Source organism: Anolis carolinensis, chromosome 3 (assembly GCF_035594765.1).
Source record: "Anolis carolinensis isolate JA03-04 chromosome 3, rAnoCar3.1.pri, whole genome shotgun sequence".
Taxonomy (NCBI): domain Eukaryota; kingdom Metazoa; phylum Chordata; class Lepidosauria; order Squamata; family Dactyloidae; genus Anolis; species Anolis carolinensis.
In genome coordinates, this window is record NC_085843.1 from 284,234,372 (window position 1) to 284,252,087 (window position 17,716).

The following is a 17,716-nucleotide window of genomic DNA, read 5'->3' on the forward strand; positions in this document are numbered from 1 at the left end:
TCGAGGGACACCAACACGGGTGGAAATCCGGGAAAGTCGAGGAGGAAGAGGGTCCCTGTCAATATAGAGTGAGCCCAAAAACACGAGTGGGGAAAGAAACCTTTTGGAGGTCTCCCTGGGACGCGGAAAGCGAGCCCACGATTCGGTTTGGGGGACCCTCTTCTTCGGGAAGAGAAACCTTGGGAGCCCCGCTTCTCCCACTCCCACGCGAGAACATGAACACAACACAACATCCACCAGGAATGATAAGAAGGAAGCTAAGCAATGTTTCGGGTTGAGGAGACCCTTTTTTGGGGGGACAGGGAGACAAAACTCTGTGTGTCGTAGGGGGACCTTCTCCCACTCCCACGCGAGGAACAAAACACTACAACAATCAGGAATGATAGGCAGGACTCTAGGCAATGTTTTAGCTTGGGGGGGGTGTGAAACAGGGAATCAAAACTACGTAAGACCCCTTCTCCCACTCCCACGCGAGAACATGTAATGCTGCCCTACATGATAAGAAACTAGGCAATGTTTCGGATTAGAAGAGGGATCTTTTTGGATGGGATTAGACGCAAAATCGTGGGGGTCCCACTTCTCCCACGCGAGAAAAAAAACACACACAACAACAACCAGGAATGATAGGCAGAAAACTAACTAGGCAATGTTTCGGGGTTTGGGGTGGACTGAGTGGGACCCCTTTCTTCCACTCCCACGCGAGAAAATGTAGGAAATAGACAATGTTTTCGATTAGAGGAAGGGGTCTTTTTGGAGGGTGTTAAGAGGGGAAACCGTGGGGAGTGGGACCCCTTCTCCCACTCCCACGCGTGGGATGTCAAAAACTCCCTTTCAACGCCTACATCAAACAACAACACCACGGGAAAGCTTGTCTCTCCTTTCCAAGCCCTGGAGGTGTCAACTGGGGAGACCCACGGGCCGCGGAGCCCACGCCGCGCCTCCTCTTCCTCCTCCTCCTCCTCCTCCTTTTCCCGAAAGGAAAACGAGGCGAAACACGGGCTGGAAAACCCGAAGGAGAAGCCGAGAAAGGAAGGAAGGGAGACCCGGCGAGAGAGAGGTAAGCGAAAGGGTCTCGCGTGGGCCCCAAAAATCCCCGGTTCCCCCCGAGATCCACCTGCCAAAGCCAGGGAAGGGAAGGAGCTCCCTATGCGGCGCAGGAAGGGCAACAGGATCATAATAAACACCCCCCAAAAGGTAGAATAAACACCCCTAAAAGGAGCGAATAAACACGCGAAGAGTCTCCTTCCTCCTCCCCTTCCCACCCGGGATTCGAAGAACAGGCAATTCTCAGAAATCCCACGAAAGAGAAAGAGGTGATGGCTAAAAATAAACACACACACGCATGTCTAGCAATACTAAAGAAGCAATATATATATATAATATCCCCCCAAACATATATATATATAGGCAAGATATAAATATGTCCTCCCAAGCTCCCCACTCGCGACCGTGTCAAAAACCCCTCCCACGGCAATTTTTTTTTTTTAAAAAAAAAACAGGTAGCCAACAAAACAGCACATGAAACAGCCCCAAAAATCCCAAACATTTCCTCCCTTCCTTTGCGATTCGGAGAAGAGCGGTTCTGAGAAATCCCACGAAAGGCAAAGAGGGAGGAGATTGGCTTTGCAAAAAATATATATATATATATATATATATATATATATATATATATATATATATATATATATATATATAAAAATTATTATATCAATATATTCCAAGAGGCTTCGGGTGTCAAAAGCAACCAACCCACCCTATAGAAAAATAATAATAATATTATTATTATTTTTTAATTTTTTTGGAATTATTATTATTATTGTTGTTATTTAGGAGGAAAAAGGTGGCAAAGCCCAAGCAAAGCAGAATAACAATGTCTCCCTTTGCAAAGGGATCCTCAATATCACCTGGTCTCCGCGCTTTCCTAGAAACTCCTTGCATCACCACTTCTAAGAACCCCAGTTCTAAGAATCAACAGAGCTCAATTCTCGGAATTTGAGCGGAGGGATGTACCATTTTGCACCGTTCGGGGAGGAACCTGGGTGGGTTGGTGCAAGATACGAGCCTCAACGACTCCTTAAAAGCTTGCCATATCCTTAAATCAATATTAAAGGTGTTTATTTTGTTGCATTGGAGTGAAAAAACGGTGCGAAAGGTGCAAGAATGTCTCTTTTCGCGTGTTTACACTCCCCCGACTCCCCCTATTGCAGTTGGTACGGTCCGCTCTCCCTGAGTCACGTGCTGCCCGGGCCCATTGTGACGTCACTGCCCGGGCCTGGATACAATGTTGCAGCGTTAGAGCCCCGCCTCCTCTTTTTTTTTTTTTTTCTGTCTCCCTTCTCGCTCCTTTTTCCTCCCCCCTCCCCTCCGGAATTCTGAGAAGTAATTTGCAAATTCGGGTGGCATTAAAAAGGGAAAGAGGGAAATGTATCAGTTTTTTTGGGGTTGGGAATGCCTTAATGCATTGCATATACCCATGATCCATATATTTATATTTATATTTGCAAAAGGGAATTTAAAAGGACGCATTATGGCATGCATATTCTTGGAAAATATATATATATATATATTTGCAAGGGATCATTTGCAAAGAGAAATAGGAGGAAAGGCAATAGGTTGGTGCAGTTTTGCAATTTTTTTAAAACAAATATTTTGCAAAAAAAAAAAAGAGGTTTTTTTTGTTGTTGTCCTGTGTTGGTGGATGGGACCCTGCAATTTTTTAAAAATATTATTTTGCAAAAAATGAGGTTTTTTTTGTTGTCTTGTGTTGGTGGATGGACCCTGCAATATTTTTTAATTATTTTGCAAAAAAAAAAAAGGTTTGTTTTTTTTTTGGTTGTCCTGTGTTGGTGGATGGACCCTGCAATATTTTTTAATTATTTTGCAAAAAAAACAACGTTTTTTTTTTTTTTTTTTTGGTTGTCCTGTGTTGGTGGATGGAGCCAGCCAAGGAGCCCCAAGGCAACCCGGAAAGGCAGAAAGTAAAAGGAGCAAAGCAAAGAAAGCAGAAGAGAGGAACAGAGAAGGAAATACATAACAAGAGACAACAAGGATCCTTCATTTTTTTTTTACTGCAAGAGAAAATCCCAACCGCTTTTCTTCTCCAGGAAAAGCAAAAAAAAAACAAAGGAAGGACTTGAAAGAGAATCCAGTTCTGAAGACAAGACCAGAAAGAAGGCGGCTGGGATACTAGGAAGAGAATATTTTTATATATTTTTCCTTTTGTGGATTGTATATGGGCATTTTTGGCAAGTATTTTTAATTTTTTCTTCTTTGTTTTGGTTTGGAATAATTTTATTTTTGTTTGTTTTTTCCTCCCGAAAGAAGGATTTGAGACTCTATGTAAGGATTTGTTTTACTTTTTTCCCTGTCTGGCTGGTGATGGAACAAGGTCAAGCTTATTCTGTTATTGTTTCTTTGCTTTCTAGCTTTGGGTTGTGAAGCCCTTGCAAAGGGAATGGATATGCATGTGTTGCAATGAGTTGTTTTATAAATATTTATGTATATTTATATGTATATACAGTAGAGTCTCACTTATCCAAGTTTCTGGATTATCCAAGCCATTTTTGTAGTCAATGTTTTTAATATATCGTGATAATTTGGTGCTAAATTCGCAAATACAGTAATTACTACAGTAGAGTCTCACTTATCCAACGTTCTGGATTATCCAACACATTTTTGTAGTCAATGTTTTCAATATATCATGATATTTTGGTGCTAAATTCGTAAATGCAGTAATTACTACATAGCATTACTGCGTATTGAACTACTTTTTCTGCCAAATTTGTTGTATAACATGATGTTTTGGTGCTTAATTTGTAAAATCATAACCTAATTTGATGTTTAATAGGCTTTTCCTTAATCCCTCCTTATTATCCAAGATATTCGCTTATACAAGCTTCTGCCAGCCCATTTCGCTTGGATAAGTGAGACTCTACTGTATTCTCTCCTGAAGTACAGTAGAGTCTCACTTATCCAACACTCGCTTATCCAAGTTTCTGGATTATCCAAGCCATTTTTGTAGTCAATGTTTTCAATATATCGTGATATTTTGGTGCTAAAGTCATAAATACAGTAATTATAACATAACATTACTGCGTATTGAACTACTTTTTCTGTCAAATTTGTTGTAAAACATGATGTTTAGGTGCTTAATTTGTAAAATCATAACCTAATTTGATGTTTAATAGGCTTTTCCTTAATCCCTCCTTATTATCCAAGATATTCGCTTATCCAAGCTTCTGCTGGCCCATTTAGCTTGGATAAGTGAGACTCTACTGTATATATGTGTGTGTATGTATATGTGTGTGTGTGTGTATATATATATATATATATATATATATATATATATATATACTTAATATCTTTGCTCCATATCATGACTTGCTTCTTGCTTTCTCTTGAGAGAGTTTGACTGCCCTGGGTCTCTGTTTCAGGCCTTTCAAAAGGAGATAGGGGTGCGTCTACACTGTCAAGTTAACACAGTTTGACGCCACTAGGATACACCAGGCATGGGCAAACTTGGGACCTCCCTCCAGGTGTTTTGGACTCCAACTCCCACCATTCCTAACAGCCTACCGGCTGTTAGGAATGGTGGGAGTTGGAGTCCAAAACACCTGGAGGGAAGGCCCAAGTTTGCCCATGCCTGGTCTACACTGTAGAGTTAACACAGTTTGGTGCCACTTGAGCCACCATGGCTCCTGGGAGTTGTAGTTTGGTGAGGCACAAACAACACTCTTACAGAGAAGGCTGGAGACTTTATCAAACTGAAAGTCCTGTGATTACATATAGCATTAATAATAATAATAATAATAATAATAATAATAATAATAATAATACAGTAGAGTCTCACTTATCCAACGTTCTGGATTATCCAACGCATTTTTGTAGTCAATGTTTTCAATACATCGTGATATTTTGGTGCTGAATTCATAAATACAGTAATTACTACGTAGCATTACTGCATATTGAACTACTTTTTCTGTCATTTGTTGTATAACATGATGTTTCTGGTGCTTAATTTGTAAAATCATAACCTAATTTGGTGTTTAATAGGCTTTTCCTTAATCCCTCCTTATTATCCAACATATTCGCTTATCCAACGTTCTGCCGGCCCGTTTATGTTGGATAAGTGAGACTCTACTGTAATAATAATAATAATAATAATAATAATAATAATAATAATAATAATAATAACTTTATTTTTATACTTTCCATCTCCCCAAAGGCCAAGCCCAGGTAATTAGCATTGCACCTTGTCAGCTGAAAGTGGTGCCAAACTGCGTTAATTCTGCAGTGTAGATCGGCGTATAGTTCATATCAACGTGGGATTTGGACGAAGTGAGAGAAAAAGATCCTGGGTTCAAAAAGATATAAGATCTGGCCTTTCCTAATACATAGAATGCGCATCTACACTGTAGAAATGATGCAGTTTGGCACCACTTTTAACACCCGTGGCTCAATGCAATTGAATAATTGGAGTTGTAGTTTTGCAAGGTGCTTGGTCTTTGTTTGCCATTGAATGTGGGTGCTGCACCAAGCTACAACTCCCAGGATTCGATTGCATTGAGTCTTTGCAGTTAAAGTGGTGTCAAACTGCATCAAATCCGCAGTGTAGATGCACCTAGGGTCGAACTGGCAGTGTCTCATTGCAATGGAATAATGGGAGTTGTAGTTTTGCAAAGTGCTTGGCCTTTGTTTGCCATTGAATTTGGGTGCCTCTCCAAGTTACAACTCCCAGGATCCCATTGCATTGAGTCTTTGCAGTTAAAGTGGTGTCAAACTGCATCAAATCTGCAATGTAGATGCACCCAGGGTCCTATAAAACTGATCTATTTGGAGGAAAAGAAAGTGTTTGTTCCCTTTCTGGCTGCATCTACAATACTGAATTAATTCAGTTTGGTGGCACTTTAATTGGTATGGCATCCTGGGATGTGTAGCGCGTCAAGGCATAGGACCTTGCAAAGTTACAACAACCAAAATGCTGTCAAACTGCATTAATTTTCCAGTGCAGACGTAACCTAAATCAACCCTGAAATCCGTACTTGGGATATCCTGTCTATTTTAGGCAATCTTTAGTTCAACGTCAATATATGTTATGGGATAACAAACCCCAAAATATGTTTTAATACTATTATATAAAACATCAGATGTTTATTTCTGGATCTGCTCAATATTTTCCCCAAGGATCCAGAAGGCCTGCTTTCTTTCTGACCCGTTTATCCTCGTATTTAATTGTAAATATGTATTTTCTTATAGAGTGGAAAGGAAAGACTGTCAAAAACATTAACTGCTTTTAAAACAGAGGTAGAAATATCTATATTTTTTCTGGTTTTTCCCATTTTCTGTAGCCAGGCCTCGCCTGCCTGCTTTCATGCTCCAGTGGGTTTATCTATTACTTGTTTATTTACCGATAATAAAACCCTCTAATCGTGGCGAGATTATGGCAGGGTCTAAAAATAACCCGGTAGCTCTTTTTTTTCATGATAATAATTATGAACGGAAATTGCTTTGCAAGAATGGCCCGGATTGAATGGCACTGGTGCAACCCAAGAACCAAATTGCCCAGGGAGCGAAAAGGCATGCAAATAGCTTGGAAACAAATGCATATATTTTTTTTGCATTTTGTTGTTTATACAATTCTTTTGTTTGTGATTTTGATGTGCAATCTGGATTATGGACAGATGGGGTAAACAAGAAAGCATTGGCAGACCCATCCCCTCCTGGCAATTAATACAAGGCCTTTGACATAATATCTGTAGCTTAGGAACTATTTTTTGTGATTCAGAGAGAACAGAATGAAATTTTTTGGCAATATTGATACACAATTGAATCCAATAAGAACTGGCTTCTCACTTTGGTTACCGATATATCTACAGGTGATTATATTTCCCTATACAGTAGAGTCTCACTTATCCAACATAAATGGGCTGGCAGAACGTTGGATAAGCAAATATGTTGCATAATAAGGAGAGATTAAGAAAAAGCCTATTAAACATCAAATTAGGTTATGATTTTACAAATTAAGCACCCAAACATCATGTTATACAACAAATTTGACAGAAAAAGTAGTTCAATATGCAGTAATGCTATGTAGTAATTACTGTATTTACGAATTTAGCACCAAAATATCACGATGTATTGAAAACATTGACTACAAAAATGCGTTGGATAATCCAGAATGTTGGATAAGCGAATGTTGGATAATTGAGACTCTACTGTAGTTTTATAAATATTCTGGAATGGAAACTTTTGCATGTTGAGGTTATAACTAGGTGACATTTCTGAAAGGATGTGGCCAAACGAATTGCTTAATGATTCTGGAAGATATTGCCTTGAACTCTTTAAAACTGCACTGAACACATTATTATTATTATTATTATTATTATTATTATTATTATTATTATTATTATTATTATTATTGCTCGATGATTCTGAAAGATATTACCTCAAACTATTTAAAACTGCACTGAACACATTATTATTATTATTATTATTATTATTCAATGATTCTGAAAGATATTGCCTCAAACTCTTTAAAACTGCACTGAACACATTATTATTATTATTATTATTATTATTATTATTATTATTATTAATGATTATGAAAGATATTGCCTCGAACTCTTTAAAACTGCACCAAAAGATATTACCTCAAACTCTTTAAAACTGCACTGAACACATTATTATTATTATTATTATTATTATTATTATTATTATTATTCAATGATTCTGAAAGATATTGCCTCGAACTCTTTAAAACTGCACCAAACACATTATTATTAGTATTATTATTATTATTATTATTATTATTATTATTATTATTATTTTATTATGACACAGCAAACAAGACAGATATGCTGGATTTCGTATCACAAAATCACAAGTCGAACACTTCCCAAGTGTGTGATGTATTTTAGGATGATGTGCGCAGATCCCAGTAGGGTGGCCTTTTGCAGTTATTATTTTGCAGTCATTATTATTATTATTATTATTATTATTATTATTATTATTATTATTACTCAATGATTCCAAAAGATATTACCTCAAACTCTTTAAAACTGCTCCGAACACATTATTATTATTATTATTATTATTATTATTATTATTATTATTATTATTATTATTATTTTATTATGACACAGCAAACAAGATAGATATGCTGGATTTCGTATCACAAAATCACAAGTCGAACACTTCCCAAGTGTCTAGGACTGTGTGATGTATTTTCGGATGATGCGTGCAGATCCCAGTCGGGTGGCCTTTTGCAGTTGGCAGATCATAATTTTGTCAATGTCTATTGTTTCCAAATGCCAGCTGAGATCTTTATTATTATTATTTAATATTACTTAATATTGTTTATTATTATTATTATTATTGCTCAATGATTCCGAAAGATATTGCCTCGAACTCTTTAAAACTGCACCAAACACATTATTATTATTGTTGTTGTTATTATTATTATTATTATTATTATTATTATTATTATTATTATTATTATTATTACTACTACTATTATTAACCATCAAATTATGGGAAATATTTTAGCTAATAGGGCCAGCATGGGACAATGGTGTGAGCATTGGATCATGATGCTGGAGTCCCAGGTTCGAATCCCTTCTCGGCTGTGGAAACCCATTGGATACGTTAGCTACGTAGTAGTCAATAGATTGGAGTGGTCTGAGCATTGAATTATAACTCTAGAAACTCAGTTCAAATCCTTGTTTGGTTATGGAAAATCACCGGGTATTTTAACTAGCAGAGCCAGTATATTGTTATGGTTTGAGCCTTGAATTAAAACACTGGAAAGTAGGGCTCAGCCATGGAGAACATCTGGATGTGTTGGAACAGGCCTGGGCCAACTTGGGCCCTCCAGGTGTTTTGGACTTCAACTCCCACAATTCCTAACAGCCTACCGGCTGTTAGGAATTGTGGGAGTTGAAGTCCAAAACACCTGGAGGGCCCAAGTTTGCCCAGGCCTGTTCTAACACATCCAGATGTTCAACTCTGGAGACCTGTCCTCTGGCCTCCCAGCCCCATCTAGGGTCACTTCCCAAAGTGGCCAGTAGGGGCGCTGTGGTGCAAAAGCAGAAATGCTTCTATTGAAAGGCCAATTTTTGGTCATTCCTCCAAACTATCCCAAAGGCAACAGTTGGTTGCCATGGCATACATTTTATCCCTCTTGCTTCCATTTTACAAGCCTGGTTACGAGAATATATATATATATATATATATATTTGAAAGAAGCATCTTAGCCTTGCATTGAAAACATTTTAAAAATGCAGTACAATTTTATCACTTCGTTCCATGTTTCCAAAATTGCAAGTAGCCATGCATGGTGCCCACCTTGGGTATTTTTACCTTCTCATCTCCCTATTATTATTATTATTATAGTAGAGTATCGCTTATCCAACCTTCACTTATCCAACATTCTGTATTATCCAACGCAGTCTACCTTTAAGTAATAAATGTTTTTGTAGTAAAGGTTGCAATGTTTTGGTGCTAAATTCATAAATACAGTATTTACTACATAACATTATTGTGCATTGAACTGCATTTTCTGTCAATTTGTTGTAAAACATGATGTTTTGGTGCTTAAATTGTAAAATTTATTTATTTAATTTTATTTATTTATTTAATTTATATACCGCTCTTCTCCCCATTACATAAAATGTAATTTTATGTTTAATAGGCTTTTCCTTAACCCTCCTTTTTATCCAACATTTTCGCTTATCCAACGTTCTGCCAGCCCATTAGTGTTGGATAAGTGAGACTCTACTGTATTATTATTATTATTATTACAGTAGAGTCTCACTTATCCAACGTTCTGAATTATCCAACGCATTTTTGTAGTCGATGTTTTCAATAAATCGTGATATTTTGGTGCTAAATTCGTAAATACAGTAATTACTACATAACATTACTGCATATTGAACTACTTTTTTCTGTCAAATTTGTTCTATAACATGATGTTTTGGTGCTTAATTTGTAAAATCAAAACCTAATTTGATGTTTAATAGGCTTTTCCTTAATCCCTCCTTATTATCCAACATATCCGCTTATCCAACATTCTGCCAGCCCATTTATGTTGGATAAGTGAGACTCTACTGTATTACTGTATTATTATTATTATTATTATTATTATTATATATCCAGCTTTTTTCTTTTAAAACCCACTTCTGCACTGGCCTTTATCCCAGGATCTGCTCCGAGATTATCTGTGGATCTCAATGGAGACTCATATAATCCAGTTTAAAGCAGACAATCTGGGATCTGATCCTGGGATATTGGGCCATGTAGAAGGGCCGAAGTGGCTTAAAGGAGATTCAGAGTAAATAACTGAACCAACTTCATTGATACTGGCAGGGAAATGACAGTCCTGCAAAGTAGCACAGTGGACAGAGGCAATTTATGCAAAACTTTACCAATAAATATCCAATCCTATCTGCATGTTGTTGTTGTTGTCATCATCATCATACCACTTTTCTGTCTTACAGGAGACTCAAAGCATTTTAAAATAGACTTGAAGCAAATAAGCAAACCAGCCACAGAACACAATGCTCCTGCAAAGTAGCACAAAAGTCAGAGATCTATGCAAAATATTCCAATAAGTATATCCAAAGAGAATTAATAGCTAAAGGGATATTAATGAAAGGGCATGCAAGATATTTTCTGGTTTGGACCAGTTTAATTTGCTTTTTCTAAGACTTTTAGGGACCATATATACATACATACATACATACATACACACACACACACACATACATACACACACACACACACACATACAGTAAAGTCTCACTTATCCAAGCCTTGCTTATCCAAGCCTCTGGATTATCCAAGCCATTTTTGTAGTCAATGTTTTCAATATATCATGATATTTTGGTGCTAAATTTTTAAATACAGTAATTACAACATAACATTACTGTGTATTGAACTGCTTTTTCTGTCAAATTTGTTTTGGTGCTTAATTTGTAAAATCATATCCTAATTTGATGTTTAATAGGCTTTTCCTTAATCTCTCCTTATTATCCAAGATATTCGCTTATCCAAGCTTCTGCCGACCCGTTTAGCTTGGATAAGTGAGACTCTACTGTGTGTATGTGTGTGTGTGTGTGTGTGTATATATACACACACACACACACACACATATATATACTGTATGTGTATGTGTGTGAGTATGTGTGTATATATATATATATATATATATATATATATATATATATATATAGGAATCATCCCATCCTTGCATGAAAAATATTTTTTAAAATCAGTGACTGCTTTAACCATTTCATTGCACAATTTTGAAGTTGTAAATAGCCATGCATGATGCCTACTCTGAGGTATATTTTTCACATGTTGTTATCATTATTATAATTATTATAATTTTGCTTTCCTCTTTTAAAAGGGATGCTAAGTAGATAAGTGAATAGGCCTCATTGGGGATAGCAGGAAAACAACGCTCTTGCAGAGTAGCACAATGGACAGAGGTGATTTATGCAAAACATTATAATCAATATGTAAAGTGAATTAATACATAAAGTGATATATTGGCCCAGCATGAACATGCAAGATATTTTCCTAACTTTGAATGTTTTAAAGGCTCATCCTGAATACAACTTTTAAAATCTCTTTTTGCACAAATTTATATATTCCGGAAGCAGCCTCAGAAATGCAACTTTAGGCCCACATTTTTGCAATATTTCCAAATGCAAAGAAGGGGAGCCAGCAACTTTTGGAGGGACAAGCTACCTTTCTTACCATCTCTGTATCTAGTTTTGCCTAATTCCATATGAGCAAATTTGCGGTGGATTTTGAAAGGAAAAAAGGAAGAATAGCAAAGCATAATCTGTCTCCAAGTCAGGTGTCCTTTTGGCCTTCTGATGAGACAATTTTCTCAGTTATCCGATTCAAAATGTGAGCATTTTATGCTGGCTTTTAGGCTGTCCGATTCCAGCCAACATCATAATAACAACATTTCATGCATCTGTTTCCATTGGGTTGGATTGAGGCAACTATTTGGGTTCTGGTGGGATTTTTTTGTAAAAGGAGGGATGGCATTTTAATATCGATTCCTTGCAATCCGTATAATGGCCTCTCATTCGAAAAAGCATGCAGTGTTTGCAGGACTCTATCCATTGCAACACCAAAGTTCACTTTCGGATTTGCTTTGGAAAGTGACCGTTCGGCCAGCAAGCAAATGCCTCTTAGAGAATCCCAGGAAGCAAAGCAGCATTGGAATATTCCTTTCTGACCAGACATTTTCTTTGGAAAGCTGGATCCGGAACCGATTTGGAGTGGATCCTTCAAATGCGCAATCCAGCCACAGATTATGTTTTTTTCGGAGGCAAATTTCATAAACTGTGACAGGTCTGGGAACCTAAACCCATCCTTTGAAATGGTCTTAAAAACCATCGGTAAATTGGATTTCACAGAGTCATTTGTTCGGCTCCAACATGGAAAGAGCACATATACTCAATTTAAATGGCAATCCTTATGTGGATGTAATCCACAGGTTATTTGTAACTCTGGCACCATCACTTTGAATGCATGCATTAAAAACCCACATTATAAAGCACTGGTTCTTAATTAAGAATCCTAATTATTATTATTATTTAAAGTATTGGGGGAGGCAAAGGGCTTCTACTCTCTGATTTGCAAAATTGGTGCAGATTCTGGAGGAAAGAAAATGATTTTTCCCCTCAATCTCTCCATCATTGTATTTGGTGGTTGATTGATATTATCAACTATTATAATACCCTTCTATATATATATAAAAGAGTGATGGCATCACAGCGAACAACAAAACAACAAAACTACAGGCCCCCCAACCTCTAAATTTGACAACACAACCCATCATCCATGGCTCTAGGTTGATACAACAAAAAGAAAAGAAAAATAAAGTCCTAATTAGAGAGAGAGGAATAATTGCTTTTATCCAATTGCTGCCAGTTAGAAGGCTAAGCTCCTCCAACTTGGTCTCCTAGCAACCCAATAAAAAATAATTAAAAACACTAAAAAATAATTAAAAACACTAAAAAATTAATACAATAAAATACTATAACAGAAAATAACTAAAAATAATACAAGAAAATAATAAAATATAATAAAAAGATAACTTACAATAAAATTTATTAAAAAATACAAATAACGTCAAATAAAAATTACACAATTTTTAACCAATACCACCACCACTTTGCCACAGCAACGCGTGGCCGGGCACAGCTAGTGTTTTATATTGTACTTTGTCTTTATCTTGTTATATTGTGAATTGTATGTATGTTGTTTTTATCTGATTATGCTGTCCGGGCTCTGCCCCATGTGGGCCACCCCGTGTCCCATAAATAAAGTTTTATTATTATTATTATATTATCATGGAGAAGCCAAAGTGGTTTAAATCAGAACATAGTTTATTAACCAATGTAACCCATTTTACAATATTGCAAAAGCTGAAATCAGAGATATGGATGGAGCTCTTCTTTGAAAACAGGAAGGGCAAATCATAGAATCACAGTTTGGAAAGGACTGCAAGTGTCATCGTATCCGAATAACTTCAGACAGAAATTTCTGGGATTGAAGGCCACGTTCAATAATGTCACCAACTCCGATTTTGCAATATTTTGCATGTCCATATTTTTTTAATTCTGGACCTTTAAGTGCAGAGCTTGAAACTTTAGACTGACGGCATCTGAGTCGCAATGAAGAGCAATGAAAACATCTCAGCTGTCAAGTGTGAAAGGCTGTGCCGTGCCATTTAACCCATGTCACTCATCCACTTTCAAACAATGTCCAGTATCAAGGATCAGATGCTTGAAAAAGCAAACATCACAATGGATTGTTGTGTTTATTTTATGTTGAACAGAGACACGTAGTTGGCCAACATGAGCTAGAATGCCGGAACGATGTTCCAAAAATGGATTTGGATGCAGACGCTGTTCTTCAACACAATTCATTTCCGATGTGCAAAAAATTCAAGGCACAAAAGTTGCTGACTGCAAAACAAAGCAACCGTCTTCTGGTCTGACCTGAAGAAGACTTTTTTCATAGCTTCACAGGTTCAAAAATCAACATGAACCTGGATGCTGGTTAATCCCATCCATTGAGAATCCTGAACTTGGTTGCAACAGGTCTTGATCCACCAAGAAGAAGGGTGCGTCTACATTGCAGAATTAATACAGTTTTGACACCACTTTCACTGTCACATCTCCATGTTAAGGAATGCTGGGAATTATAGTTTGTTGAGGCACAAGCTTGTAAGACAACAACTCCAATTATTCCATATCATTGAGCTATGCAGCAAAAGTGGTGCCAAACTGTGTTTGTTCTACAATGCCATGTGGAAGCGTGCATCTACATTGTAGAATTAATACAGTTTTGACACCACTTTCACTGCCACATCTCAATGTTAAGGAATCCTGGGAATTGTAGTTTGGTGAGGCACAAGCTTGTAAGACAACAACTCCCATTATTCCATAGCATTGAGCTAAAGTAGTGCCAAACTGTGTTCGTTCGACGGTGTAGATGCACCTGAAGTTAACTTTTTTCTGGAAAGTTGAGAAGTGCACAATTCTCTTAGATGTGTTTTGGTAAAATAGTTTCTTCCTGTAATACTTCTTGATCCAACATGAAGAAAAGTCCATCTACAGAAGATGTCTTGAGCCTTGAAGAAAGGAATGAAATCTATTGTTATTGTTATTATTGGCATTGTAGAGCCACCCAAAGTTACTGTCTAAAGCCTTAAGGAGAGCCTGGTAACAAATAACAATAATTTGCATTGTAGAATTAATGCAAACTGACCCATTTGAACTGTTATGTTCCAAAGCTATAGAATATTAGGATTTATCTTTGGCAGAGAAGATAAAGGCCTTATAAAACTCCAACTCCAAAGATCTCATAGCATTGAACCAGGGCGGTTCATATGGGGTCAAAATATTATAGTTGCACCCAAAGTTACTTTTTTCCCCATATTTCTCTGGAAAGCTGAGAAATACAAAACTCTTTTAGATACATTTTGTTAGAATAATATCTTCCTTCCACTTCCCATTTGGGCCTATTGCAGGGGTCCCCAAACTAAGGCCCTCCAAGGTCATTTACCTGGCCCCCACCCTCAGTTTTATAATATTTTATTTATTTATTATTATTTATTTATTTCAATTATTTATACCCCGCCCTTCTCACCCGAGGGGACTCAGGGCGGCTTACAAGTGGCAATTGATGCCGTTACACTGATATACAATAAACTAAAACGATTAAAACAGTTAAAACAGTCATAAAATAGTCATAAAATACAATATACAAAGTTTAAAACAATGCAAAGTGCTTATGCCATTCATCCACCAGACCTATAATACATTTTTATATCAGTTTTAATAATATAATATATTGTATATACATATAATATGGATAAAAAAATTATAATGTTATACAATATAATACTAATACTAATAATACCATATAATAATAATATTAATTATATGTTATATATTGCATATAGTATTGCAGTATAGTGGTATAGTTCAATATAGTAATGTATAATGCTAATATTGTGCTATGCTAATACAGTAGAGTCTCACTTATCCAAGCCTCACTTATCCAAGTTTCTGGATTATCCAAGCCATTTTTGGAGTCAATGTTTTCAATATATCGTGATATTTTGGTGCTAAATTTGTAAATACAGTAATTACTACATAACATTATTGCCTATTGAACTACTTTTTCTGCCAAATTTGTTGTCTAACATGATGTTTTGGTGCTTCATTTGTAAAATCATAACCTAATTTGATGTTTAATAGGCTTTTCCTTAATGCCTCCTTATTATCCAACATATTCGCTTATCCAACATTCTGCCGGCCCGTTTATGTTGGATAAGTGAGACTCTACTGTAATATAATATATTGTATGTACATACAGCTGCTCTGAATCCCCTTCGGGGTAAGAAGAGTGGGATATAAATGTAGTAAGTAAATAAATAATTAATTTTAGACTTAGGCTCACCCAAATTCTGAAATGACTTGAAGGCACACAACAACAACAAACAACAATCCTAATTAACTTGACTATCTCATTGGCCAGTAGCAGGTCCATACTTTCCATTGAAATCCTGATAGGTTTATGTTGGTTAAGATTGTTTTCATTTTTAAATATTGTATTGTTCTTTCATTGTTGTTGTTGTTGTTGTTGTTGTTTTGCACTACAAATAAGACATGTGATTTTAATATTATTGTGTATATTGACTTTTATGACTGTTTTTAATCATGTTGAAGTTTTACTGCTCGGTTTAATGTTTTATCTGATTTGTGCTGTCGTGTCTGGGCATGGCCCCATGTAAGCCGCCCCGAGTCCCTCCGGGGAGATGGGGTGGGATATAAGAATAAAATTATTATTATTATTATTATTATTGACACAACGACGTTGTATGACACAGCAAACAAGATAGATATGCTGGATTTCGTTTCACAAAATCACAAGTCGAACACTTCCCAAGTGTCTAGGACTGTGTGATGTATTTTCGGATGATGTGTGCAGATCCCAGCAGGGTGGCCTTTTGCAGTTGGCAGATCGTAATTTTGTCAATGTCTATTGTTTCCAAATGCCGGCTGAGATCTTTTGGCACGGCACCCAATGTGCCCATCACCACCGGGACCACCTGCACTGGTTTCTGCCAGAGTCTTTGAAGTTCAATCTTGAGGTCCTGATAGCGGCTGAGTTTTTCCTGTTGTTTTTCTTCAATGCGACTGTCACCTGGGATGGCAACATCAATGATCCAAACCTTGTTCTTTTCCACAACTGTGATGTCTGGTGTGTTGTGTTCCAGGACTTTGTCAGTCTGGATTCGGAAGTCCCACAGTATCTTTGCGTGCTCATTTTCCAAGACTTTTGCAGGTTTGTGATCCCACCAGTTCTTAACTGCAGGGAGGTGATACTTGAGGCATAGGTTCCAATGAATCATTTGGGCCACATAGTTGTGCCTCTGTTTGTAGTCTGTCTGTGCAATTTTCTTACAGCAGCTGAGGATATGATCAATGGTTTCATCGGTTTCCTTGCACAGTCTGCATTTTGGGTCATCAGCTGATTTTTCAATCTTGGCCTTAATTGCATTTGTTCTGATTATTATTATTATTATTATTATTATTATTATTATTATTATTATGTGCAGTGTGCATAGGAATTGGTTCGGTTTTTTTTTTTCAAATGATAATTCGGCCCCTCCACAGTCTGAAGGATTATGGACCGGCCCTTTGCTTTAAAAGTTTGGGGACCCCTGACCTACGTTGCATTCTTACATGCAACCGACTTTCCTTCTTCGGAGAGGCCATAAATTAAGGCTCAATGTGTGTCCATGTGTGTGTTTCTTTTCTGTTCTCGGCCACAATTAACCTCCCATGGCATTCCTCATCCTTTGAAGAAAAACACATATGTAATAATCACCTAATTACACCTTCAATTACGACGGTTTTAGTAAGGAAAACATGGGGACGCTTGGTAAACACAAGATGTGCAAAAGTAACAGCGTTTAGTTTCCAGGCTTCCAGCACATTGCAACAAACCACAAAGTGTTTGTGTGTATGTGTGTGCAATGCATAGCAAAATACATAAATACAATAATATGTACATAAAGAGCCATAGATGGAAAGAAAGATAGTTATTTAGATATTTATTTGAGCATATTGTCATCAACACTTTTCTGCATGATTGTCAAAAGGAATACTCTTGCCATTCT

The 17,716-nt window shown here is 36.8% G+C and overlaps 1 protein-coding gene across 3 annotated transcripts in view; it reads right to left on the reverse strand.

Moving 5' to 3' along the window:
- Positions 1 to 1,984, reverse strand: part of bcl6 (BCL6 transcription repressor) — a 57,923-nt gene extending 55,939 nt beyond the window's left edge. For all 3 annotated transcript variants that reach the window (XM_062976927.1, XM_062976928.1, XM_062976926.1), the window contains exon 1: positions 1,905 to 1,984. The gene's annotated coding sequence lies outside the window, so the exon portion shown is untranslated. The remainder of the gene's footprint in view (positions 1 to 1,904) is intronic.
- Positions 1,985 to 17,716: the final 15,732 nt, after the last annotated feature.